The sequence below is a fragment of the Eretmochelys imbricata genome, chromosome 7 (assembly GCF_965152235.1).
Source record: "Eretmochelys imbricata isolate rEreImb1 chromosome 7, rEreImb1.hap1, whole genome shotgun sequence".
Taxonomy (NCBI): Eukaryota; Metazoa; Chordata; order Testudines; family Cheloniidae; genus Eretmochelys; species Eretmochelys imbricata.
In genome coordinates this window covers 103106675-103131032 of record NC_135578.1, presented here as the reverse complement: position 1 = coordinate 103131032, position 24358 = coordinate 103106675, and the positions used below count along the sequence as shown (strand labels likewise).

Genomic DNA, 24358 nt, shown 5'->3' with positions numbered 1-24358 from the left:
ACAGTGTAGACCCCCTGGGTAGCACAGACCTATGACCATCATTGGAACTTCGGTGGGAAAGGCACCACTGCTGAATTAATTTATTTTTCCCTAGGAATATCTGTAAATTTTAACAGGTATTTTTATAAGCTTTCTATAAAACAAAACAAAACCCAAACAAAAACATACCAAACCCAACCTCTCCCTCCCAAGGTTTTTAACTTAAAAAAAAACAACCACCACCACTGCCATTCCAGGCAGAGTGATCAGAAATAAAGAAAATAATAATCACAACAATCTCTGTGAAAACAGACAAACTATTTGATCTCTCTAGGTCACAGTTAGAGCACCACTAGGAATGCACAAATATTTAAGAGGAGGACTTTCTATACCAGATGTCAACTGGAGAACAGCACCAAAAAAATTAAAAATCCCACTCAGGACTTCTAGATTTTATTTCCAACTTTGACACAATTTCTGGGAGATACTGGGCAAGATATTCAATTCTCTGTTCCCCACTTTCCCAATAATAATTCTTCCCTATATTAAGGAGGTGTGAGGCTCCATTCATTAAATAAGAGATATTCAGAGAGAAGGTTAAAGGCCTGAAACAAACTATTGTAAGATTCTAAGAGTGTGGAGGAGTGGGCATTAAAATACTACGGTAATGTTGCACTCTATACGATTTTATGAAAATATGCTAATGAGTGTGAATATAATATAAGTGCAATATGCTTCATGCAAAAGGTCCCCTGTAAGGTATCATTACAAAGCTTATAATCTACTGAGTGTAGTCATCCAATTTGTATAAATGTATCATTCTTGTATCTGCAACTAGAAATATGAAATATAACTGAGGTCCTATTGTAATTAGACAAAGTGTAGCTCATTAATGGTGGCTTGGAATCTTGATGGCTCCCATTAACCAATGCAATTGGTTGTAAATGGCTCTGTTTACTTGTTAGTCTTCCTGTATACCTGCGAGCTGGCAAGTGGATAATGAAGTCTTACAGTGACATGTGATCATGTCACTTGAACTGGAATCCATCTTTAACCTGATGCTTTTCCATTTAGAAAGAGGAGTAGGAACCCAGAGGGGGACAAAGGATTCCTGCCTTGTACAAAAGATATATAAGAGGGTGGAACAGAACAAAGGGGGCTGCAGTCATGAGAAATCCCCTAGCTACCACCTGAGCTGGAACAAAGACTGTACAATTGGAAAGGATTGGGCCCAGACTAGAAAGGAGTCTAGTCTGTGAAAGAAGCTTATTGGAACATCTTTGATGGTGAGATTTCATCTGTTCGTATTGTATTAGGCTTAGACTTGCGTGATTTTATTTTATTTTGCTTGGTAATTTACTTTGTTCTGTCTGTTATTACTTGGAACCACTTAAATACTACTTTTTATATTTAATAAAATCACTTTTTATTAATTGACCCAGAGCAAATAATTAATACCTGGGGGAGCAAACAGATGTGCATCTCTCTCTATCAGTGTTATAGAGGGCGGACAATTTATGAGTTTACCCTGTATACGCTTTATACAGAGTAAAACAGATTTATTTGGGGTTTGGATCCCATTGGGAACTGGGTGTCTGGGTGCTAGACACACAAGCTCTTCTTAAGCTGTTTCCAGTTAAGTCTGCAGCTTGTGGGAAATGTGGTTCAGATCTGGGTCTGTGTTTGCAGCAGACTGGAGTGTCTAATTCAATAAGACAGGGTACTGAAGTCCCAGACTAGCAGGGAAAACTCAGAGGTAGTCTCAGCATATCAGGTGGCAGTCCCAAGGGTGTCTCTGTGACCCAACCCATCACAACTACTTTGCCTAGTGAGCCAATAACCATCCAGTAATTCTTGAATACTGCACTTGAATGCTGAATTACAGTTTACAAAGCACACATTTATATTAAGGACCATGTGATCATCTCGCTTGGGGGGAGTGTTGCCTACTGGTCAGGGGACTAGGCCCTATGACATGCAGAGGGGGGCTTTGGTAGGAGAGCCCAGGGCCTCCCACTCCACCGGACTCCAGCCCAGGGTCCTGTGCAGGCGACCAATGGGATTGACACCCAGGAGCGCCTTAGGGCTGCCCTCCCTGGGCCACTTCCTACCACCCATCTAATGTCCAAAGTTTACAGCCTGTAACGGGAAGGTGTGAAGGGGATCAGCTCATCGCTTGGCGCCTCTTCGCAGCTGGTGGTGGCGTGGCAGCTCTCTCCCTCTTGGGGTGGCCAGGTCTGTTCTAAGACTCTCCCCTTCCAGGGTAGTCCACATACAAAACAAGGCAAACTAACGCAACAAACAGAGTCAGTTTGCAAGAGCGGGAAATGTCTCCCTCTCAGGGTAAAACGGAAGCAGGTCCTCCCTTCACTCAGATCTTTCCTCAGAAGCTGCAAGATAGAGGTCCTTTCTCTTCCCTTGTCTGCCTGCAAGTGAATTGTTCTGCTCCCTTTTACCTCCTCCTCCAGTCTGTGCGTCTCTTACAGGTGCAATGGGGCAGAGCTGGCTAAGCCCAGAGCAGTTCCTTAACCCCTTGTTGCCAAGTGTCGGGTTGGTATATCCATCACAGACCATTTATGCTCAGTTTGCACCTTAACAAATAAGTTTCATTGAATTGTTAGAAAAGACTTTCTTGTTTTGAAATTGTTTGTAGTTTAAGAGAGTCAGTGGATCTCCTGTACATTTAATTTACTTTTTGAAAAAACTATCTAAATTTAGGTCAGCCAATCAGAGCTGAAATACTTGAATTTTAGTGATTTAGCATTTCACTGATTTATAGAGAAATGTTTCTGAATTTCTGATTTATGGACCAAAGAGTCTGTACTACCTCAGATTGACTGAATGACAGCATGTCTTTGAAGTATGATTAATTCTAAGTGATTTAGAAAAATCACAACCCTTTATTAAAATTGAAATAATTATGGCAAGATTACTATGTGTGTGTATATGGGAGCTTGAGGCAGAATTACAAATTCACTATATTAAAAACCTGGCAAAACTCAAGCTATCTCAAACACACCATGAAGCACAGACTGGACTTTTAAAGAGAGATAGTTACTTCCATCTTAAATCATTTGTTTCAAACGTCACCAGTGCAGATTCACACGCAGCTTCCCCCCCTGCCCCCCACTAGCAAAACAGTAACAACATTAAAATACAGTGTCCTAGTGTACTTTGCAATAACTAGAACCCTCTACAACAGTGGTTCTCAACCAGGGGTCTGGGGCTCCCGGGAGCTGCAAGCAGGTTTCAGGGAGTCCACCAAGAATGGCTGGCATTAGACTCACTAGGGCCCAGGGCAGAAAGCCAAAGTCCCGCCACATGGGACTGATGACCAGGGCCCCGAGCCCCACCACCCAGAGCCTGAGCAACTTAGCTTCGCAGTCCCCCTGTGGTGTGATGGGTCCTGGGCAATTGCCTTCCTACCCCCTAACACTGGCCCTGGTTTTTATATGCAGAAAAATAGTTGTGGCAGAGCTGGGCCTTGGAGTTTTTATAGCATGTCGGGGGCGGGGCCTCAAAAAGAAAAAGGTTGAGAACCCCTGCTCTACAATACCAAATAAATGCTTCTAACTGCAGCCTTGGCATTCACCAGACACATGGGAGTCATTTATTTGCATGAATATTTAGAGTTAATTTTGATTACAACTTTAATATTAGTGCACGGATTCCAAAGCCCAGGAGATATGCACACCATAGAATTTAAGAGGACAAAACAGAATTAACTATAATGTTACACAGTAAAGAATTAAGATATTGCAGAAGCATAATGGGTTCTCCTAGCCTTAAGGCCCTTTAGTTAATATGTAAATGATGAATATGTTTATTCATGAGTTCATTATAAAATTTCGTTGACAGTCAATTAACACTACAAGGCTGTGATATAAAAATGATGCAGAGGAGAACGTGCCATCAAAAGATAAAACTGTCACTCTTCAAAAGGTGCACAGGTAATTTAAAATAATATTTCATCCATAATAGTGAGTCCTTCTGTCACTGCTAGAGAAGGATGGTCCAGCGGTGTGGGTTCTAGCCTAGGCCATGAAAGATCCAAGTTCTACTCCCTGGTCCTCCATAGACTCCCTGTGTGTCCTAAGTGACTTATGGCCTTGCTCCTGATCTGGAAAATAAATGGGGATAATAGCACTTCCCTATTTCACAGGGATGTTGAGAGGATAACTACACTGAAGATTGTGAGGTGCTCAGATGTTGTGATAACAGAGGCCATGTAAGCACCTTACAGAGATATATTTCAAATGTGCAAGAGAATCAGGGATTATTCTGAAGAAGGTGGGTTTTAATGTATAAACCTCTGAAACATGCTGAACATTATTATTTCATAGGAAGTTATGTTAATGTTCCTCCAAACTGTTAGGGCATTTGTTTTTGCAAGTCTTTCAAAACTGTATATGTTTCTTGCAAAGTATAATAATTTCCACTTTGAGACAACTTTTTGAAAATGAGTTGCAAGATTCAATAAAAATCCCACTCGCGATAAACGCTGATGTCAGTTAAATGGTTTATGTTTTCTGCTTAGAATAACCAAAAAAAAAACCCCACCACATCATTGTGGTATGTAAAAAGTGTTATGTACAGTCTCTTTTAGAAAAAACCAAAAAATGTTTGCACTCATTTGTTGTAAGACACAAGCAAAAAATAATGAGGGATATAGACGATTAATTTCCATGCTGATACCACTTATTCCATGTGCAAGATCCTTCAATATTACAAAATGTGAAACTAAAATGCTTTTATTAAAACAACATTACTTACACGACAACAAAACACTACAGATGTGCCAAGTCTATAACGGCCTTTCCAAGTAGCCTATTGCTTTCTGACCTATTCTGTTGGGATATCCCACCAATCCACTGTTTTTTCCAGTATGCAACTAGTACTCATATGAGACCAGAGAATGGTTTGTGTGTTAAGAAACAGTCCTGACCCTAAGACGTTTAAAGTATTCTGTTGTTTTCCTCACTTCTCTCCTAATTCAGAGTACCTAAATTCATTTCCTTATGCACTCTCCCATGACATAATTCTAAGGCACATACTTCTGTTAGCTTGTACTGGAATTTTTTTTAAAAAGTGTGCGCAAATTTACAGTCCACTGTTTTGTTTTGGTTTTTGGTGTTTGTTTTTTTTCTTTAGGTTTGAATTAGGATTAGTGCAATTTATTTAGTAATCTGAGAAAAAAATATTGAAACACTGAATAAACTGTACACAATTTGAATTCAACCTTCAGTTGAGGCCAAGCAGGAATTACTCTGACAAACCTCCTAAAAATAGATAAAACAAATAATGGACAATTTAAATCATCTCTTGTGAATGAGATGCTAGGCTACTGTTGACAGAAACAGACCAAAAGAGAAAAAAATATGACATATCCAAGAGCCAACTGGCAGGGAAGAAGCCCTCTCATTTCTTATAATGGAACTAGAATCATTATGCATGTCTACCTGATAAGTAGAGTAGCCAATGACTTTAGATTTATTGCTTGTTTGGAATATGAATGATTGAGAAATACAAGCGCAATATTGTGCCAAATGAAAATGTAAGTTGACTAGGAAACATCATTTGTTCCATAAAAAAAATCCTGGCTTCAAAAATTCCATGCTCCTGATTGGCTAAAAGCAGCTGCAACTTCTGATGATATCCATCATTGGCTGGAACTGTTTTTGTAAACAACTTCTTCCTGGTCTGGACTTATTCCCTGGCAGTGAAGCTGCCTTCAGGAGAGCTCTCCTGTGGTCATTCTGCACTTAACTTTCCTCTTTGAATTTAAATTGAAAACTGCAGGCAGAAGAATTTTGAAGTAAAACAATTAATTAAATATTGTTTTTAGAAATCACTATTAAGTTAAAAAAGAATCACAGGAAAGCTCTCCAGGCCTTCTGCTGTGAGAAAGCTCACAGGTCAGGTTCAGAGCCAAGGGCTATGGCTTTTCCTGATTTTTGCTCTGAGTAACCGCACAATGGGCCGGAGATTCAGGGGGTGGGATTCTAGGTCATTTCCCAACAAGACAGCTACTGGTATTTTGGTAAAAAGTTAGATAACAGCAAGGATAGTCTTGTGGCTAAAGCATTAGATTGGGTTTCAGGAGACCCAAGTTCAGATCCCAACTTGGCCACAGATGTCCTGTGTGAGACAGACTAACACGTTTAGGGTACACCTACACTGCAGCTGGGATCAAGCCTCTAATCCGGGTAGACAGACTTGTGCTAGTGAGCTAGCATTCTAAAAATAGCAGTGTGGACATTGAGGTTTAGGCTCTCAAGCCCACCTGGCTCCCTGTATCTAACCTTGAGTGGCTAGGCCAAGTCTCCCCAACATCCACACTGCTCTCAGAAACCTCCTTCCCTAGGTTTCAGCACTCAAGCTGCAGCCTGAAACCCAAACTTCAAAGTAATGTCTACAAAGCTATTTTTAGAGTCTGTCAACCTGGGCTGGGAAGCTTGCTCTGCAGACTCCCAAATGCTGTGGAGACATACTCTATAAGTACAGCAGTTAGCATAATGCATCCCCTATTTTGATTGGGACTTCTAGGCAGTTCTGGAATACAAATAACAAAAATAATGATTAGTATGTATATTTTTCTATATTCACTGGCACTTGTTTCGTCTTATGCCTCAAAGTAAACCCAATGTTGATTTGTTAACAACAGATCCTTGAACCTGTCCCTGTCTTGATTGATGGACTAAGCAGCAAAGATGTTACTATAGCAATAGCCATACAATCATCTTCAGCTTTCATGTGTGAAAATATTAATGGAGTAGATTTATTCAGCATGTTTGTTGCATCCATACTGCAAGTTTAATTACAAAGGGCATTGCACAGAGCATATTTTTGTTGCAAAGTAATCTACAAAAAAGTATTATTCATAGCTGGACTACACCTTGCTTTAGGCTGCAGATTTGGCATTTACTGTAATCATGCTGCAGTGCTGTTAGCTTTCCCCTTGTTACTAGCTGTCAAGATCAGGATAGAAAACTTCTAAATAATGTTATATTACATCTGAAGGAAAAGGAAGCTGATGGAGTGGCCATTCCTAAGTTATAAGACTCTGTACTTTTCTCACTATCAAAGGATTCAACATTTTTACTGGATTAAGATAAATGAGTTATGCTGGGACTCCCCTATCTAAAAAAAATGTTTTATTAGCATTTATATATAAAAATAAAACAATGTCTAAATAAAAAGACTAGAGAAATAGCACAAAAACAACTTGAAAGTTGAAATGTCTTCTATAACATTTCAGGTATCAGTGTTAATAAATTTGTGAAGTCCAAATTTAAATTGTATAAAATGTCAAATCCCATAGTTGAGTGCACAGATCAGAGTGTACAAAGCATGTAGACACATAGGTTTCTCTTGTATTCACCCAAGTGCCAAATTAATGACAATATGTGGTATATGGATATAATAATCAGGTACCTTTTGTCTAAAAAAATACCACGAGTAAACATGGATCCAAAATAGACAGGAAAACTTTGCAACAACAAAAATGAGCTCATAGACCTTCACATTCAATGATTAATTGCATGGGCTCTACTTCAGGGAAGGAGAAATCACCTTGTAAGACCCAAGCACATGAAACTAGGTTTGGGGGGATGTTTCAGCAGTGTGCAAAGCTTAGGTCAAATATACATATTACTAGATTTGCCCAAAGCTGCCTGAATGTGATTTCCCCACAGAATGCACCAAGCACCTGTAAATGTGGAAGATTAATGTCATTTATTTTGACAGAGTTGGTTAGAGCCAAGCAAGTCTGGTGGTTGTCATGTACAATATTTGTAATACAGCAACATGAGTTGGGGAAAAGGCAAAATAATGTGTGCTTAATGGAAGTTAAGAAATAAGAGGAGAGGGGAAGCAAAAATCTTAGGAAGATAAATAAACTAGAATAAAACTCTAAATGGAACCAATAATCTTCAGAATGAAACCAAATAGATATATCATTTACATTTCAGTCAGTAATTAATTTCTGACTGATGCATAAATCACTCAAGACAATATTTAGAAATTGGCTCTGCTTCTGTGATTTGCAGACATCTCTTTGGTTTTGTCATGGTCTCTCTAACACTCATCTAGTGCATGTTTAACTCAGTCTTTCCTGTTTTGAGTTGAAAGTGGTTTATATCCCTAACTCACCACAAGAACCTGCCAATCACCCCAATATGGTAACAAACACTTACTTTTTCCCCAAGTTTGACCTTAGTGGAAATCAAGTGATGTAGTTCTTAGGAGAATTAAGATATTGGGCATTTACTTTCAATAAGAGTTGGGGGCTTAACTTCATCAGGATCCTCTGAAAATACTAACCTAAAGTTCTGTGGGCCTGATTCAAAATGGAAAATTGCTGTTGACTCTGAATCAAATCTTATAGCTCTCATCCAGCAAAGCAGTTAGATGCCTGCTAAGTACTTTGAAGGAAGCAGGTGTCTATGTGTTTGCTGGATAGAGCCTGTATGACTAGAACAAGAATGTGCAACAATCCCCAAACACCACCCTATGCGAATACCTCCAACCTGACCTGTGGGAGCACCTCTACGGGTGAATAACTAGTTCAACATCTGTGCCTATTCTCTGGAACTCTGCTGAGATTGCCAGTAACAGTGACAATTTTTGTCAACTTTAACATGGACATTTGTCGACTAGGAACTGGACTGAGACCCCCGTTCCAAATCAACTATGACAGGTCACCAAATGGTCACTATTTTCAGCAAGTACTTACCAAGGTCACATTCTAATTGATAATCTGGTGGTCAAAGTAAAGTATTGTACAACAGGGTAGTTTGAGGTTGAGGGGGTAAGCACTGTGATGGGTTTTACAAACCTCACACTGACCTGTAAAAGGTCAGTGAGCTGCTGTGAGCTCCATCAGCCCCAACCACTACACCTGAAGTGGATGTCAGGCCTGAAGGACAAGGCTAAAAAGTGGACAGCCTGCTTAGTTGGGAGCTGGCAGGGAAAGGGAGCAGACCAACAGCTCTAACTTGGGGAGAGAAGCCAGGCTGGGGCCAGGAACTGATAAAATTCCTGCCGGTCATTGCCTACATGGAAGGAAGGTAGGCTCTGACATGGGACTCTGTGTGTCCCTGGACCTGTCAGCTGTTAAGCAGGATTCAGCAGAGTGTGATCCACTGGAAGGGAAGTAAGGGAACAAACATCACCAGAAGGGCTCCAGAATTAAGTCCACCTAGGACAAAGACTCCATTAGTTTGTGTTTCTTTTGGACTATGGCGCTGGACTCTGCTACCCCAGAAGGGGGATGAATTTTTGTTGTGACCAAGCTGGCAGGCAGACCCACAAACGACCAGAGCAGGCTAGAAACTCCATTTGAGAAACTGAGGTACCGCAGCTGCAGTGTTTTGCTCCACTACAAAGCAGCACATCGGGAGTGTGGTGATGCAATGACAACCTAGTGGAGAACATGGACACTCGATAGATCCCTGGAATCAAGGGGCTATTGGAACAAATATGGAAGAGCCAGTGATAGAAGGGAGATAACTAGGAAGTATTTTCTGTTGTCCTTCCCTTCTTTTTATGGAGGGTGGGGTGGTATTTATGAATGAAAAATGGAAGCCATTCTATGCCTTATGGCAGTAGGCCAGCAACACAGGAACAGCAGAGCAGACCCAGCCCATCCACCTGTAAACTTCTAGAAAACCTGCAGGAGACGCAGCTTGCTGCTGAGCAGCAATGGCAGAGGGCACAGCACCAGGAGAAGCTCCTAAAAAGCTGGAGAAATAGGCTCTAAGAAATCTGATGATCAGGAAAGGGTAGCTCAGGCAGGCCTGTAGCTGGATCAGCAAAGCTGGGTCCAGAAGATGACACTGAGGCCTTCCTCTGCACATCTGTGCAGGTGGCCAGCTGGGAGGAGTCATCTTGGGTAGCCACAGGATCCCCTGAGTGCAGTGGCCCAGGCAGCATATCAGGCTGAGTAATGAACAGATGGGCTGATATGCAGCTATTTTGGGCTGGCTGGGCTTGACTCAGAAGAGGTATCAGCAAAAGTTCCTGGTCAAACTATTCCCACAGGGAGTATGGCCATGGATAATAGCCCAACAGTTTTGGGACCTCATGAGCCGTTGGCTGGCTCCAGAGACAAACTCCACAGAAAAAAATCATGGACCTAGTGGTCCTGGAGCAATTCCTGTATATTCTGCCTGTGGGAGTCCAAAGTTGGGTCAAGTGGTTCTGGCCAGTGCTGGTGAGGCGGTGGAGAAAACAGATACCTATTTGGAGGCCGAGCTGCCTCAGCAGTGGGCCAGACCAAAGGATGCCCTCTCAGAAAAGGCAAAGAAAAGGAAGACATCCAAGTGCGTGTGTGTAAGACACATATGTGGGGTGGTAGGGGTCTCGGGAGAAACTAGTAAAGACAGTGTGTCTCCTGGGTAACCTTAAACCAAGGGTAATAGAAGAATTAACAGGGCCCCAGTCAGTTCCAGATCTGACCGTTCCCTTGAGGACATTTAGGGAAGCTCAATGGTATGCTTCTGATGTGGGCATCCTGGCACACATTAGTTTTTTGATTTCTGTAAGAAGTACAAACATTCACTGTAAGGGTAGGATCATGTTTATTTTCTCCTCTAAGCTCCTGAAAAAAATTAAACACAAATAATCAAGGTCAGACACATGCATTACCTCACAGGCCTACCTCTCAAATGTCCCTCATTTGTGGAGACACCAAAATTAACTATCGGTATGTTCCACACAAATATGGGTTTCTCTCTCTTTTTCAATCAGGAATTCAGAACCAAGGAACTCATGTTATAGGAAGTCTTACACTACAGGGCCTAAATTTCACGTCATTTTAAGTTTTCTGTACAAGGGACATCTGTATCCCTTATTTGCCACACATTGATGTTCTACATTGGGACCCTAGAAGGTTGAAAAGTATGTTTACAGGTGTCAGACTTCTACGTTGGCATTACATACCTCACAACATATGGTAGCACCTACCTAAAAGAGAGAGGTGTAAGGAGATCCATCAGACCCAAGACTACCTGATGGGGAATCAGAGTGATAACTAAAATGCAACCCAACAAACACCAGTTCTCCAACAAGCGTATCTATTTAAGACAATTACTACAGAGTATTACAAATGGTTTGCACTACTTTCCATGCTCGGACTATTTCTCTCTCCTATTAAAAACTTCTTTCTAAACTAAAACCATAGGAAATGAAACAAACACTGGCAGAGTACACTCTGTACAAACACCTATAGAACCAAATGATATTTCATGCAGACAAAGAGAATAAATATTTAGATGTAGTTGATATTGTTTTGCAAGTTCCTCAGGGTAGGGAACTCTACTGTGTTTTGTAAAGCGCGATGCCCTCATCCCTCTGGAAGTAAATAACTAAAAGCTAAAGAGAACACAGCATTTTTAAACAGAACTCATTTTTTAAGGAAGCAGCAAAGAACCACAGTCCTTTAACGCTTTGACATGGGTGAGTTCAATGTAGGAACCTGAAGAAATTCTTCACAACACAACACACACACACACACACACACACAAAGGAGATTTTCTTTCTGAGACATCAAAAATACTTGCAATCCCAACCTTTATTTATGGGATGATAAATGTGCATAAACATGCACAGTAAAAAGTTTGCACCATTTTTTTTCTTAATGTCTGGAAAGGCAACATATCCAATGTAGGACTTTCTCCTCTCCTATTATACTTAGGCAATCTGAAGTCCACAAACATTCATAACTTTTCCCCTTCCATTTCTACTTCCCAAACTGTAAGTCTGCCATAAACACAGCTAAGGGTTGTTCACAAATGGTGGGCCACATGCTATCCCTTTGCTGGGTGATGTACACAGTAGCATATTGGGCCCAAAGCAGTGAGGGTGGGGAAAGCAGCAACTCTGATGCCTTTCCTCTTGCTTTTCAGCCACCACAGTAGCTCTGCTGTGGAGTTGGGGTTCCATGATTCAGGAGGGGAGAGTGAGTGGAACCAGGAAAGAGCTGCTGAATGTGTCTTACTTCACCTCAGATTTCCAACCAAAATTCCATTCGTCAGCAGTCCCTCTATACATCTGCAATCACAGCCCCCCCAGGATTGTCCTGGCGTCTCTAGGAATTAAAGATTAATCTCTAATTAAAGAATATGTCATGTGATGAAACCTTCAGGAATACGTCCAACCAAAACTGGCAACCCTACCCCCAGGTGACAGGTTTCATTGTAGCCAGTTGGCTCCACTTGGATGAGGATCCAAAGGGTTTCACTGAAGATGTTCTGGCTCTCTATAGGCGTCCCAAGATTCATGTTTAGGTTTAAAGGGTGGAGCACCACACAAATTCTTACGTAGGCAGGGCAGGCAAATCCCCCTACCTGGGAGGAAACTTCTGTCTGTCCCAGTGGAGTTCTCTCTCATGAAGTCAATGGAGCCATGACAATTTACACCAGCTGAGGGTCTGGACTAAGGTTTCATGACCTCTGTGCAGGAAAACATATGAGGGCGCCATGCCTATTCTGGGGAAAGCCTGCTGACAGGTTTATTACATCCTTTTCGAGAGGCATCCTTCTTAATCTTTTCAAAATAAATATTAACTATCTGAAACAGACAATCAAAACAGTATGAATTAATTTGGGTCTTGAAAACAGAATTAGAGCTAGGGAGCATGATTTCCCATTCACATTGATTTTACACTGTTGTAACTCTACTGAGTTGCTGGTGTAAGAGAAGAATCGGGCCCAAAGATTTAATTCAACAGTCAAATTAACTGTGATCATCCCATGAGGAACTAGACTAAACCATATCAAAGTGCTTCTGGACAAGCATACAGGAATCCACAGAAACTTCAGAAAGTTAAACTTTTAAACTGTCAAGTGTTTTCATTTTTTTGTTTTGTTTATTAATATTCAACTGAGCAGCGATCCCAACCTCATTCCTAAAATGGCTATCCCATTAAGGTAAAGCCTAAGTATAAAAGCTAAAAATAGGTAAATCAATACCCTATTTTCACAGCAAGCTTTGAGATAAAAAATCATTCAGAATCATTTTTAGATTTAGATATCTAAAAAACAAGTTGTTGGAGTAAGACTAATGAAATACAAAAGAGGGACCCAATACTGCGAACACTTAGACTAATAACCACGATGATTAGGAATAAGTGTTCACCTTCCATAGGGCAGGGCCCAATCCTATGACGTGCTGTAATGACATGAAACATCCTGTCAGAAATAAGGGAAACCCCACCTGTATCCCTGCAATAAGTATAAACATAATCCATTGCTCAGTGTGTACCAACTGTCCCTCTCTGTGCCTGAACTACAATGAGTCCACATATCTATTCAGGGAACACCATCATAGGGCCTAATCACATCAGCCACATTATCAGAGGCTCATTCACCTGCACATCTACCAATGATATATGCCATCATGTGCCAGCATTGCCCCTCTGTCATGGACATTGGCCAAACTGGACAGTCTCTACGTAAAAGAATAAATGGACACAAATCAGACGTCAAGAATTATAACATTCAAAAACCAGTTGGAGAACACTTCAATCTCTCTGGTCACTTGATTACAGACCTAAAAGTGGCAATTCTTCAACAAAAAAACTTCAAAAACAGACTCCAACAAGAGAGACTGAATTAGAATTAATTTGCAAACTGGATACAATTAACTTAGGCTTGAATAAAAAATGGGAGTGGATGGGTCATTACACAAAGTAAAACTATTTCCCCATGTTTATTTTCTCCCTCCCCTCCCCTGCACTGTTCCTCAGACGTTCTTATCAACTGCTGGAAATGGCCCACCTTGATTATCACTACAAAAGGCTTTCCCCACCCCCCACCCCCCGCTCTCCCGCTGATAATAGCTCACCTTACCTAATCACTCTTGTTACAGTGTGTATGGTAACACCCATTGTTTCATGTTCTCTGTGTATATAAATCTCCCCACTGTATTTTCCACTGAATGCATCCGATGAAGTGAGCTGTAGCTCACGAAAGCTTATGCTCAAATAAATTGGTTAGTCTCTATGGTGCCACAAGTCCTCCTTTTCTTTTTGTGGATACAGACTAACTCGCTGCCACTCTGAAATGAGTCTTCTATAGCTTCCAGGCTGCAAAGTTCTTTTCCCACTGATCAAAAAAGACAAGTTATAGACATTTACCTTTACTAGGGACCATTTAAAAGAAATTATCTCTAGAATAAAGAGAGTTAGACTTTTACTTAGATTCATAGATTCATAGATATTTAGGTCAGAAGGGACCATTATGATCATCTAGTCTGACCTCCTGCACAACGCAGGCCACAGAATTTCACCCACCACTCCTACAAAAAAAACCTCACACCTATATCTGTGCTATTGAAGTCCTCAAATTGTAGTTTAAAGACCTCAAGGAGCAGAGAATCCTCCAGCAAGTGACCCGTGCCCCATGCTACAGAGGAAGGCGAAAAAGCCTCTTCCAATCTGCCCTGGAGGAAAATTCCTTCCCGACCCCAAATATGGCGATCAGCTAAACCCTGAGCATATGGGCAAGATTCATCAGCCAGATACTACAGAAAATTCTTTCCCAGGTAACTTGGATCTTACCCCATCTAAAACCCATCACAGGCCATTGGGCCTATTTACCATGAATATTTAATTACCAAACCCATGTTATCCCATCATACCATCTCCTCCATAAACTTATCGAGTTTAATCTTAAAGCAAGATAGATCTTTTGCCCCCACTACTTCCCTCGGAAGGCTATTCCAAAACTTCACTCCTCTGATGGTTAGAAACCTTCGTCTAATTTCTAATCTAAATTTCCTAGTGGCCAGTTTATATCCATTTGTTCTTGTGTCCACATTGGTACTGAGTTTAAATAATTCCTCTCCCTCTCTGGTATTTATCCCTCTGATACTTATTTTATGACAAAACTTTAGGCTTCTGTGAACAGCTAAAGATATTCCTCCACAATGTTCATTTGGTTCTAAAAACAGAAAAATGACAATAGTTTATGTGCTGCAGTGGAAATGAAGCCTCCCAAAGAGGATGATAAAGCTGCAATGGTTATCTCAAGATGCAAGGGAAATAACCCAATGTCATCTACAAGATCATCTTTCATTTTAGTTTATTTCTTCCAAGTTCTCTTACTTCCTGATTGTTATGGTCCCAGTGGCCAGTGCTAAAGAGCATAAGCAACAGAGGACAGAACACATTTGGAGAAAAATATAGTGCACTGCATTCATTTTCAATAGACATCTACTTCAAAGATGAATTGCACAAGAGTTTTATGGAGAAGACAATTCAGGTTTGCCAAGAGAGGAAAAAAATGATATACTTGTGACAGAGAAGGATGTGTCTGCATCAAATTGTGAACTCCATTTTGTCCTGTAACCTCCACTTAGTTCTATGTGCTGAACATAGGTACCACAGTCTATTGCAATGTAGGGAAAATGTTTGTTGCCTCATTGAAGGACTATCACTGAGAAGCCACCACAACCCAATGTAGGGCCATTTGTCCCTCAACTGCTGAACAAACCCCATGGAACAATGGATTTTCTAAGAAGGGCAGTAGCATGACTGATGAATATGCGACTTCTCAGCCTGCACACATGGAAAAAGGAGAGAGACTATACTGAAGGCGGAAGGTTAAGTCTCTGAGCAGTGGGACAATCATTGCCACATGGAAGCTGAAAGTGTGAGAGAGAGAGAGCAGAAGGCACTGTGCCCAGTTCGAATGCTGACAAACCTCAGCCTTATGTGTAAGAGGTGAAATTAGCCACAGGGAGGGGCTTCTCAAGACTTTTATTTTCAAAGATCTGTAACTCTCAAATGCTTTTAAGTGTAAAGTGAATGTGGTTAAGACATTCTTTTGGTAAGCTTGTGTTCCTTGCTTTCATGTCATGTTGTCCCCAAAAGAAGTTAAACTAGAAGCCAGAGTTCCCACAGCTAGGTGGGATTTGGTAGCTGGAGCCGGAGGGTGGGTATGTAAGCAACTGGGAGCCTCAGGAGGTCTGAGACACTGGTTTTGGGGTCTAAGGTGCTGAACTGCAGAATCCCACATCCCAAGGAAGGACTCAAACAAGAGGTTCTAGCCTGGGAGTGTGACATATAGACCCATAACTAGGAACAGCCTGGTTAGAAGCACATGGAATCCAGCAGTCAGGTCTACTCACAACAGACTGGTGGCTGTATGGTGAATGCCCTATGCCAGGAATCATGTCCTAACCTGACACTTCACTAACAGGTGACATTAAGAGCAGCGAACAGCACAGCAGCTAACAGAAGGCGTTTGCCTGGGATCTGCCTGAGAGGAGGTACACTAAGGGTTGCATTAAGGAGGCTATGTTGGTGAGTATCTGAGTGTTTGTTTGCTGTGAGTATCTGAGTGTTTGTATCTGAGTGTTTGTTGTGAGGACAGTTTGACCGTGTGCTTGATTGGTTGTTTGAAAAGGGCGGGAACTGGGAGTGCTTTGTTCCAGGTGAGCCTTACATGGGCCTGACTGTATAAAAAGCCAGTCAGCTGTGAACCAGCTGAGCAGCAAACAGCACAGCAGCTAACAGAAGGAGTTTGCCTGGGGAGAGCCCATTGAGGCTTACATCTTGCCGAAGTCTCTGAGTAATTACTACAACTCCTGAGGAAGCTCGTAGAAGAAAGGTAATATGGATGGGGGGTGTTCAGCTGTTGTGACCTGCACTGGATGTGCTATGTTTGTCTTTCTTCCACAGGACAGAAGCGACTTTGTCTGTACAAAGTGCAAGCTGGTCGCCATATTGGAAGAGAAGGTTCAAGGTCTGGAGCAACAGGTATCAACCCTGCGTTGCATAAGAGAAACTGAAGATTTCCTGGACAGAAGTCAGGATATGCTTCTACAGGCACAAGGTTCTGAAGATTCAGAGCAGGCTGCACATCGGGGACAGGAGGATGGTGAAGAAATTTGGCATCATATGACCTCCAGAAGGAAAAAGGGGAACGTCCATGTACCAGCAACGCACATACAGGTAAGTAACCGTTCTCTCCACAGGTACTAATGCGGAGAGTGGACCAGATGATACGTCTGAGGGAAGGGAGCAGCAGACTCCGCCGATTGGAAGGCATGAGATGCACTGTCCTAGGGTTGGGGGTTCCACGACCACCACTCCCAAGAGAAGGAGGTGGGTGAGGTGGTGGTCGGGGACACTCTCCTCAGGAGGACTGAGTCATCTATCTGCCGCCCCGACCGGGAAAACTGAGAAGTCTGCTGCTTGCCAGGAGCTAAGATTCGCGATGTGAAGGAGAGACTGCCGAGACTCATCAAGCCCTCGGATCGCTACCCCTTCCTGCTTCTCCATGTGGGCACCAATGATACTGCCAAGAATGACCTTGAGTGGATCACTGCAGACTACGTGGCTCTGGGAAGAAGGATAAACGAGTTTGAGGCGCAAGTGGTGTTCTCGTCCATCCTCCCCATGGAAGGAAAAGGCCTGGGTAGAGACCATCGAATCGTGGAAGTCAACGAATGGCTACGCAGGTGGTGTCGGAGAGAAGACTTTGGATTCTTTGACCACGGGACGGTGTTCCAAGAAGGAGAAGTGCTAGGCAGAGACAGGCTCCACCTAACGAAGAGAGGGAAGAGCATCTTCGCAAGCAGGCTGGCTAACCTAGTGAGGAAGGCTTTAAACTAGGTTCACCGGGGGAAGGAGACCAAAGCCCTGAGGTAAGTGGGGAAATGGGATACCGGGAGGAAGCACGAGCAGAAGTGCGTGAGAGGGGAGGGCTCCTGCCTCATACTGAGAAAGAGGGGCGATCAGCGAGTTATCTCAAGTGCCTATACACAAATGCACGAAGCCTGGGAAACAAGCAGGGAGAACTGGAAGTCCTGGTACAGTCAAGGAATTTTGATATGATTGGAATAACAGACTTGGTGGGATAACTCACATGACTGGAGTACTGTCATGGATGGCTATACGCTGTTCAGGAAGGACAGGCAGGGCAGAAATGGTGGGGGAGTTGCACTGTATGTAAGAGATCAGTATGACTGCTCAGAGCTCAAGTACGAAACTGCAGAAAAACCTGAGAGTCTCTGGATTAAGTTTAGAAGTGTGAGCAACAAGGGTGATGTTGTGGTGGGAGTCTACCATAGACCACCAGACCAGGGGGATGAAGTGGACGAGGCTTTCTTCCGGCAACTCGCAGAAGTTACTAGATTGCACACCCTGGTTCTCATGGGAGACTTCAATCACCCTGATATCTGCTGGGAGAGCAATACAGCGGTGCACAGACAATCCAGGAAGTTTTTGGAAAATGTAGGGGACAATTTCCTGGTGCAAGTGCTGGAGGAACCAACTAGGGGCAGAGCTCTTCTTGACCTGCTGCTCACAAACCAGAAAGAATTAGTAGGGGAAGCTAAAGTGGATGGGAACCTGGGAGGCAGTGACCATGAGATGGTTGAGTTCAGGATCCTGACACAAGGAAGAAAGGAAAGCAGCAGAATACGGACCCTGGACTTCAGAAAAGCAGATTTTGACTCCCTCAGGAAACTGATGGCCAAGATCCCCTGGGAGAATAACATGAGGGGGAAAGGAGTCCAGGAGAGCTGGCTGTATTTTCAAGAATCCTTATTGGGGTTACAGGGACAAACCATCCCGATATGTAGAAAGAATAGTAAATACGGCAGGCGACCAGCTTGGCTTAACAGTGAAATCCTTGCTGATCTTAAATACAAAAAAGAAGCTTACAAGAAGTGGAAGATTGGACAAATGACCAGGGATGAGTATAAAAATATTGCTCGGGCATGCAGGAGTGATATCAGGAAGGCCAAATCACACCTGGAGTTGCAGCTATCAAGAGATCTTAAAGTAAAAAGAAGGGTTTCTTCAGGTATGTTAGCAACAAGAAGAAAGTCAAGGAAAGTGTGGGCCACTTACTGAATGAGGGAGGCAACCTAGTGACAGAGGATGTGGAAAAAGCTAATGTACTCAATGCTTTTTTTGCCTCTGTCTTCACGAACAAGGTCAGCTTCCAGACTACTGCACTGGGCAGCACAGCATTGGGAGGAGGTGACCAGCCCTCTGTGGAGAAAGAAGTGGTTTGGGACTATTTAGAAAAGCTGGACGAGCACAAGTCCATGGGGCCAGATGCACTGCATCCGAGAGTGCTAAAGGAGTTGGCGGATGTGATTGCAGAGCCATTGGCCATTATCTTTGAAAACTCATGGCAATCGGGGGAAGTCCCGGACGATTGGAAAAAGGCTAATGTAGTGCCCATCTTTAAAAAAGGGAAGAAGGAGGATCCTGGGAACTATACGCAAGTCAGCCTCACCTCAGTCCCTGGAAAAATCATGGAGCAGGTCCTCAAGGAATCAATTCTGAAGCACTTAGAGGAGAGGAAACTGATCAGGAACAGTCAGCATGGATTCACCAAGGGCAAGTCATGCCTGACTAATCTAATTGCCTTCTATGACAAGATAACTGGTTCTGTGGATGAAGGGAAAGCAGTGGACGTGTTGTTCCTTGACTTTAGCAAAGCTTTTGACACTGTCTCCCACAGTATTCTTGCCAGCAAGTTAAAGAAGTATGGGCTGGATGAATGGACTATAAGGTGGATAGAAAGCTGGCTAGATTGTCGGGCTCAACGGGTAGTGATCAATGTGTCCATGTCTAGTTGGCAGCCAGTCTCAAGTGCAGTGCCCCAAGGGTCGGTCCTGGGGCCGGTTTTGTTCAATATCTTCATAAATGATCTGAAGGATGGTGTGGATTGCACCCTCAGCAAGTTTGCAGATGACACTAAACTGGGAGGAGAGGTAGATACGCTGGAGGGTAGGGATAGGATACAGAGGGACCTAGACAAATTGGAGGATTGGGCCAAAAGAAATCTGATGAGGTTCAACAAGGACAAGGGCAGAGTCCTGCACTTAGGACGGAAGAATCCCATGCACCGCTACAGACTAGGGACCGAATGGCTAGGTAGCAGTTCTGTGGAAAAGGACCTAGGGGTGACAGTGGACGAGAAGCTGGATATGAGTCAGCAGTGTGCCCTTGTTGCCAAGAAGGCCCATGGCATTTTGGGATGTATAAGTAGGGGCATTGCCAGCAGATTGAGGGATGTGATCGTTCTCCTCTATTCCACGTTGGTGAGGCCTCATCTGGAGTACTGTGTCCAGTTTTGGGCCCCACACTACAAGAAGGATGTGGAAAAATTGGAAAGAGTCCAGCGGAGGGCAACAAAAATGATTAGGGGACTGGAACACATGAGTTATGAGGAGAGGCTGAGGGAACTGGGGATGTTTAGTCTATGGAAGAGAAGAATGAGGGGGGATTTGATAGTTGCTTTCAACTACCTGAAAGGGGGTTCCAAAGAGGATGGCTCTAGACTGTTCTCAGTGGTAGCAGATGACAGAACAAGGAGTAATGGTCTTAAGTTGCAGTGGGGGAGGTTTAGGTTGGATATTAGGAAAAACTTTTTCACTAGGAGGGTGGTGAAGCACTGGAATGCGTTACCTAGGGAGGTGGTGGAATCTCCTTCCTTAGAAGTTTTTAAGGTCAGGCTTGACAAAGCCCAGGCTGGGATGATTTAATTGGGGATTGGTCCTGCTTTGAGCAGGGGGTTGGACTAGATGACCTCCTGAGGTCCCTTCCAACCCTGATATTCTATGATTCTATGATTCTAAGATGAAATAGACTAGATTTTGTTATAAGTAAAATTCATAGTTATTATACAGTATTTATACTTCAGGTTTGATTCACACCTGTTCACTTTGCTATCAAACAGACAAATGAAGAATACATCATTCTTGAAACACATTTTGCTCTGCTTATGCAATGCTTTGCCTAAGCCTCTGCAGGGAAAACAAGTATGTTATTTTACAGTGAAGTCTTACAACACAAAAACTTAACAGAGCAGGCAGTGAGAAAGCAATAGCTTTCTGTCTGGATAGTCTTAGTTATTAAACAGAACTTTTTACAGAAGATCCTCTGCAATCTGAGTAACTGTAATGGGAACAAGCAGCTGATGATAACCACCAATTTAAAATCTAGGCAAACTTCTTTGATAAACTCTCTCATATAAAGATTCACATTTAGTAGGTGATCCATCATGCATAGTGTTAAAAGTAAAGTTCAATTCCCCTCTCTAGTGACAGAGTATACTATGATCCATTTTTAATGCTGCCTTCTGCACTAAGAAGGATCACCATACTGTAAAAAATGAACACAGTAAATCAAATTCAAACACTGACTAGGTAAGTCAAGGGCTATGTGCAGCAGCTTCTAACACCATGCTAATTGTATTCACCACACATCTTGCAATATATTTTCCCAACAGCCAAATCCTTTAGCACACTCCACCACCCCTAGACCCCATCTCCAGGACTCCAGCGCACTTCCCCAAACCTGTAACTGAATAATGAACCTGACAATAATGTCAGCACCCTAAAAGTGTCTCCTCTCCACCCCTTTGAAGGTTGCTTATTATTGCACACATTTAGAAGGCACCCATCCCTTTAGCATCTGGGCATGAGGATGGAAAAGGTTTACAATGAAAATTACACTCCTTGAAGGTTCACATTTATAAGAACTAAACAACTCCTTTGTTCTATCAAAGTGCTGAGTTCTTGTCTGCCTGTCCTGAGCGAGGAGTACCTGTCCCCCCCTTGCCATATAACCCATATGCTGTGTTGTGAGAGGGGGAAGAAGAAACCACAAACAGATGGGAGATAGCAGAGCATCAAGATAAATGAGTTTCTGTGGGGCCCTGGCAGTAGTGGGGAATTGGTTTGGGAGAAGGGGGATGTACAGGTGTGCTTAGGTCAATGGATGAATATGTGGGGCAAATCGGAGGGTTGGGATCAGTAAACTGTGAAGTCAACTCTGAAATCTGTCCACCTGTCATCGGCCCCCTGATCCTCAGACTCTTCTGTCTCAGCATGGCAGTTTCCCCACCCAAGGAGGGAGAACCAAAGCGGTTGGAAGGAACTACTCCTGGGGGAATTCTGCACCACTGCATGTGTGCAGAATTCATGTCACCTGCAGATTTCTTTGCTTTCCCACAGAAAAATTACTTTCTGACAGGGAAGCAAAGGGAAGCTGCAAGAGCAGTCACACATCACTCCTTAGCTGTGCAGGTATATCATTTCAGGGGCCCAGAACAGATGGCAGAAAGGTAAATCACTGCAGGGCTGGGGACACCCCAGCCAGTGGCTCCTACCCTGAGCTGCTAGTCCCAGCTGGGCTGGAGGTAGGAGAGGGCAGGACTATCTCTTCCTCTGCAAGCAGTGTCTGTGGCTGTGTCAGAACCACCCCCAGAAACCTTCCTTAGCTGCAGGAAGCTCAGCACCCTCCCCTAGTTCCTGCTTCCATCACTCCTCAACTGTAAGGGGAGGGGTCACTGTACAGGGAGCTGCTCCCCCATCCACCCAACCCCCATACCCAGACATCCCTGCCAAGCCTCACCAGGTACATCCAGAACCCCCCTAACCCGCTATATACCTAAACCTCACCCCACAGAACCTCAACTCCTGCATCTGGAGCTCCCCTGCACCCAGATGCCCTGCCTCTGAATGCCCATCCCTGCACCCAGACGCCCTGCCTCTGAATGCCCACCCCTGCACCCAGACCACCCCGCACTGAACTCCCTACACTCAAACCCCCACCCTGATGCCCCACCTCCTGCAACAGCCTGATCCTGCACATCCAGACCCCCATACCAGTGACCCCCAACTAGCTGCACCCAGAACTTCACCCCACCAATCCCCACTCCCCCAGTACCCAGACTGCCCCCCCACTGAGACCCCCACACCCAGACCTTTGGCTGAGCCCCAGCCACCTTCACCTGGAAACCCCTGCAGAGTCCCATTGCCCCTGCATGTGGAACTCCTCACAGAGCCTCTGGGCATCCAGATCCCCACACTGAGCTGCCTGAATCCAGATTGTCCTATACAAAATCGTCTCAACCCACAATGAGCCCCTCCACACTTGCATCCTGCCTTGTTGAGCTGCCTACCCCACATCTGGTGTGCCTGGAGCAGAGGGGCAGGGCTCCAGGGTGTTTCTGGGGCAGGCCCAGGCCTTGTGCTGTGTCAGGGTCAGGTGCAGCCTCACCACTGAGTCCATGTCTTGGGAGTGGGAGGTGTGGGGGCTGCAGGGTGATCCCCCACCTTCAGCAAGCCAGTGGCCTATGTTCCCCACTGCCATGCTGGATCCACTGCATTTATTTATTGACAAATAAAACTTACATACTTTTAAAATATTGTGTGCAGAATTTTTAATTTTTTTGGCGCATAATTTTAAATTTTTTGGTGCAGAATGCCTTCAGGAGTAGGGAACGAAACAGAAGGTGGAGTCAGAAGCACAGAACACATTTTGATAAAAATGATCAATCAGCTCTAGCTGCTAATTAGTGATGCTATGATGATTACTGCAGCATTACTGCACATGTCTGTTAAGAACTGAACTGAAGCCCTCTGCTCATTTCACTGAAGTAGAAGAGCACTAAAGATCCATACAGAATGCTTCAAAAGACCAACATAACTTATTTTTTACCACTGAAGTAGGATTTCAGATACTTTGTTGCCTCTCCCATCAACACAAAATCTAGGTGGGCTCAGAAGCCTGTGTGAAATACACACATCTCCTTCAAGCCACATTTCATGCTCTCCAAATATCATTCTCTAAATTAGGTTCTTTCATATTTCTCAAAATATATGGTTTCTAATTAGGAAGGAGTTCCAATCTTGCCATTTGCATTAATTCACTGTAGCTAATCTCTTTATATAATAATTTAATGTGTTATCTATTGTTGTGGTTAATTCATATGTAATCAATGTGTGATGAATAAATTTACGTGGTAGGTATAAGTGTAGGAATATGTAGTATACCATTATAGGGGTATAGGATTGATAAGGATATATTATTGGTAAGGGATATAAGTAAGGCTGTAAAGCAAGCTTGAGGCCTGTCAAATTTCAGCTGACCCATATCAGACATTATGTCAACTGCTTTCAGGTCTAAGTAGTTGACCCAGAGATAACTTTGTACCAGCAAAGTTGCAAGATTATCATAAAAGATGTATTAATGTTTTGGAAAATATGCTACAATGTGCCTGTCACTACCACAAGATGCCCGATTATAACAACATGGGAAATCCTGCAATCCTTATCATGGGGACTTATTGACCTAAATGTTAATGAAGACATAAGGAACAAAAAGGATAGCCAATGAGAAGCAGGGCACGACAACATTTTTGGGAAGTCCAGAAAACAGGTTTCAACCCTTGTGCATAAGGGTTATGGGCATGGGTGTAACAGAATAAAAGGGGTACTCACCAGCATGAATAGGGAGGAAGAATCCATCAGGAAAACCACCTTGTGGAGAGATAACTCTCAAGGTTGCTCAGATGAATCCTTAAATTGCTTAATTATTTGGCTTAGTTTGCATGTTGTTCTCTCC

The 24358-nt window shown here is 43.2% G+C and overlaps 1 protein-coding gene across 1 annotated transcript in view; it reads right to left on the bottom strand.

The window, feature by feature from the left end:
• Nucleotides 1-24358, bottom strand: part of ADAM12 (ADAM metallopeptidase domain 12) — a 352228-nt gene that overhangs the window by 246030 nt on the left and 81840 nt on the right. The gene's annotated exons all lie outside the window — the stretch shown is intronic.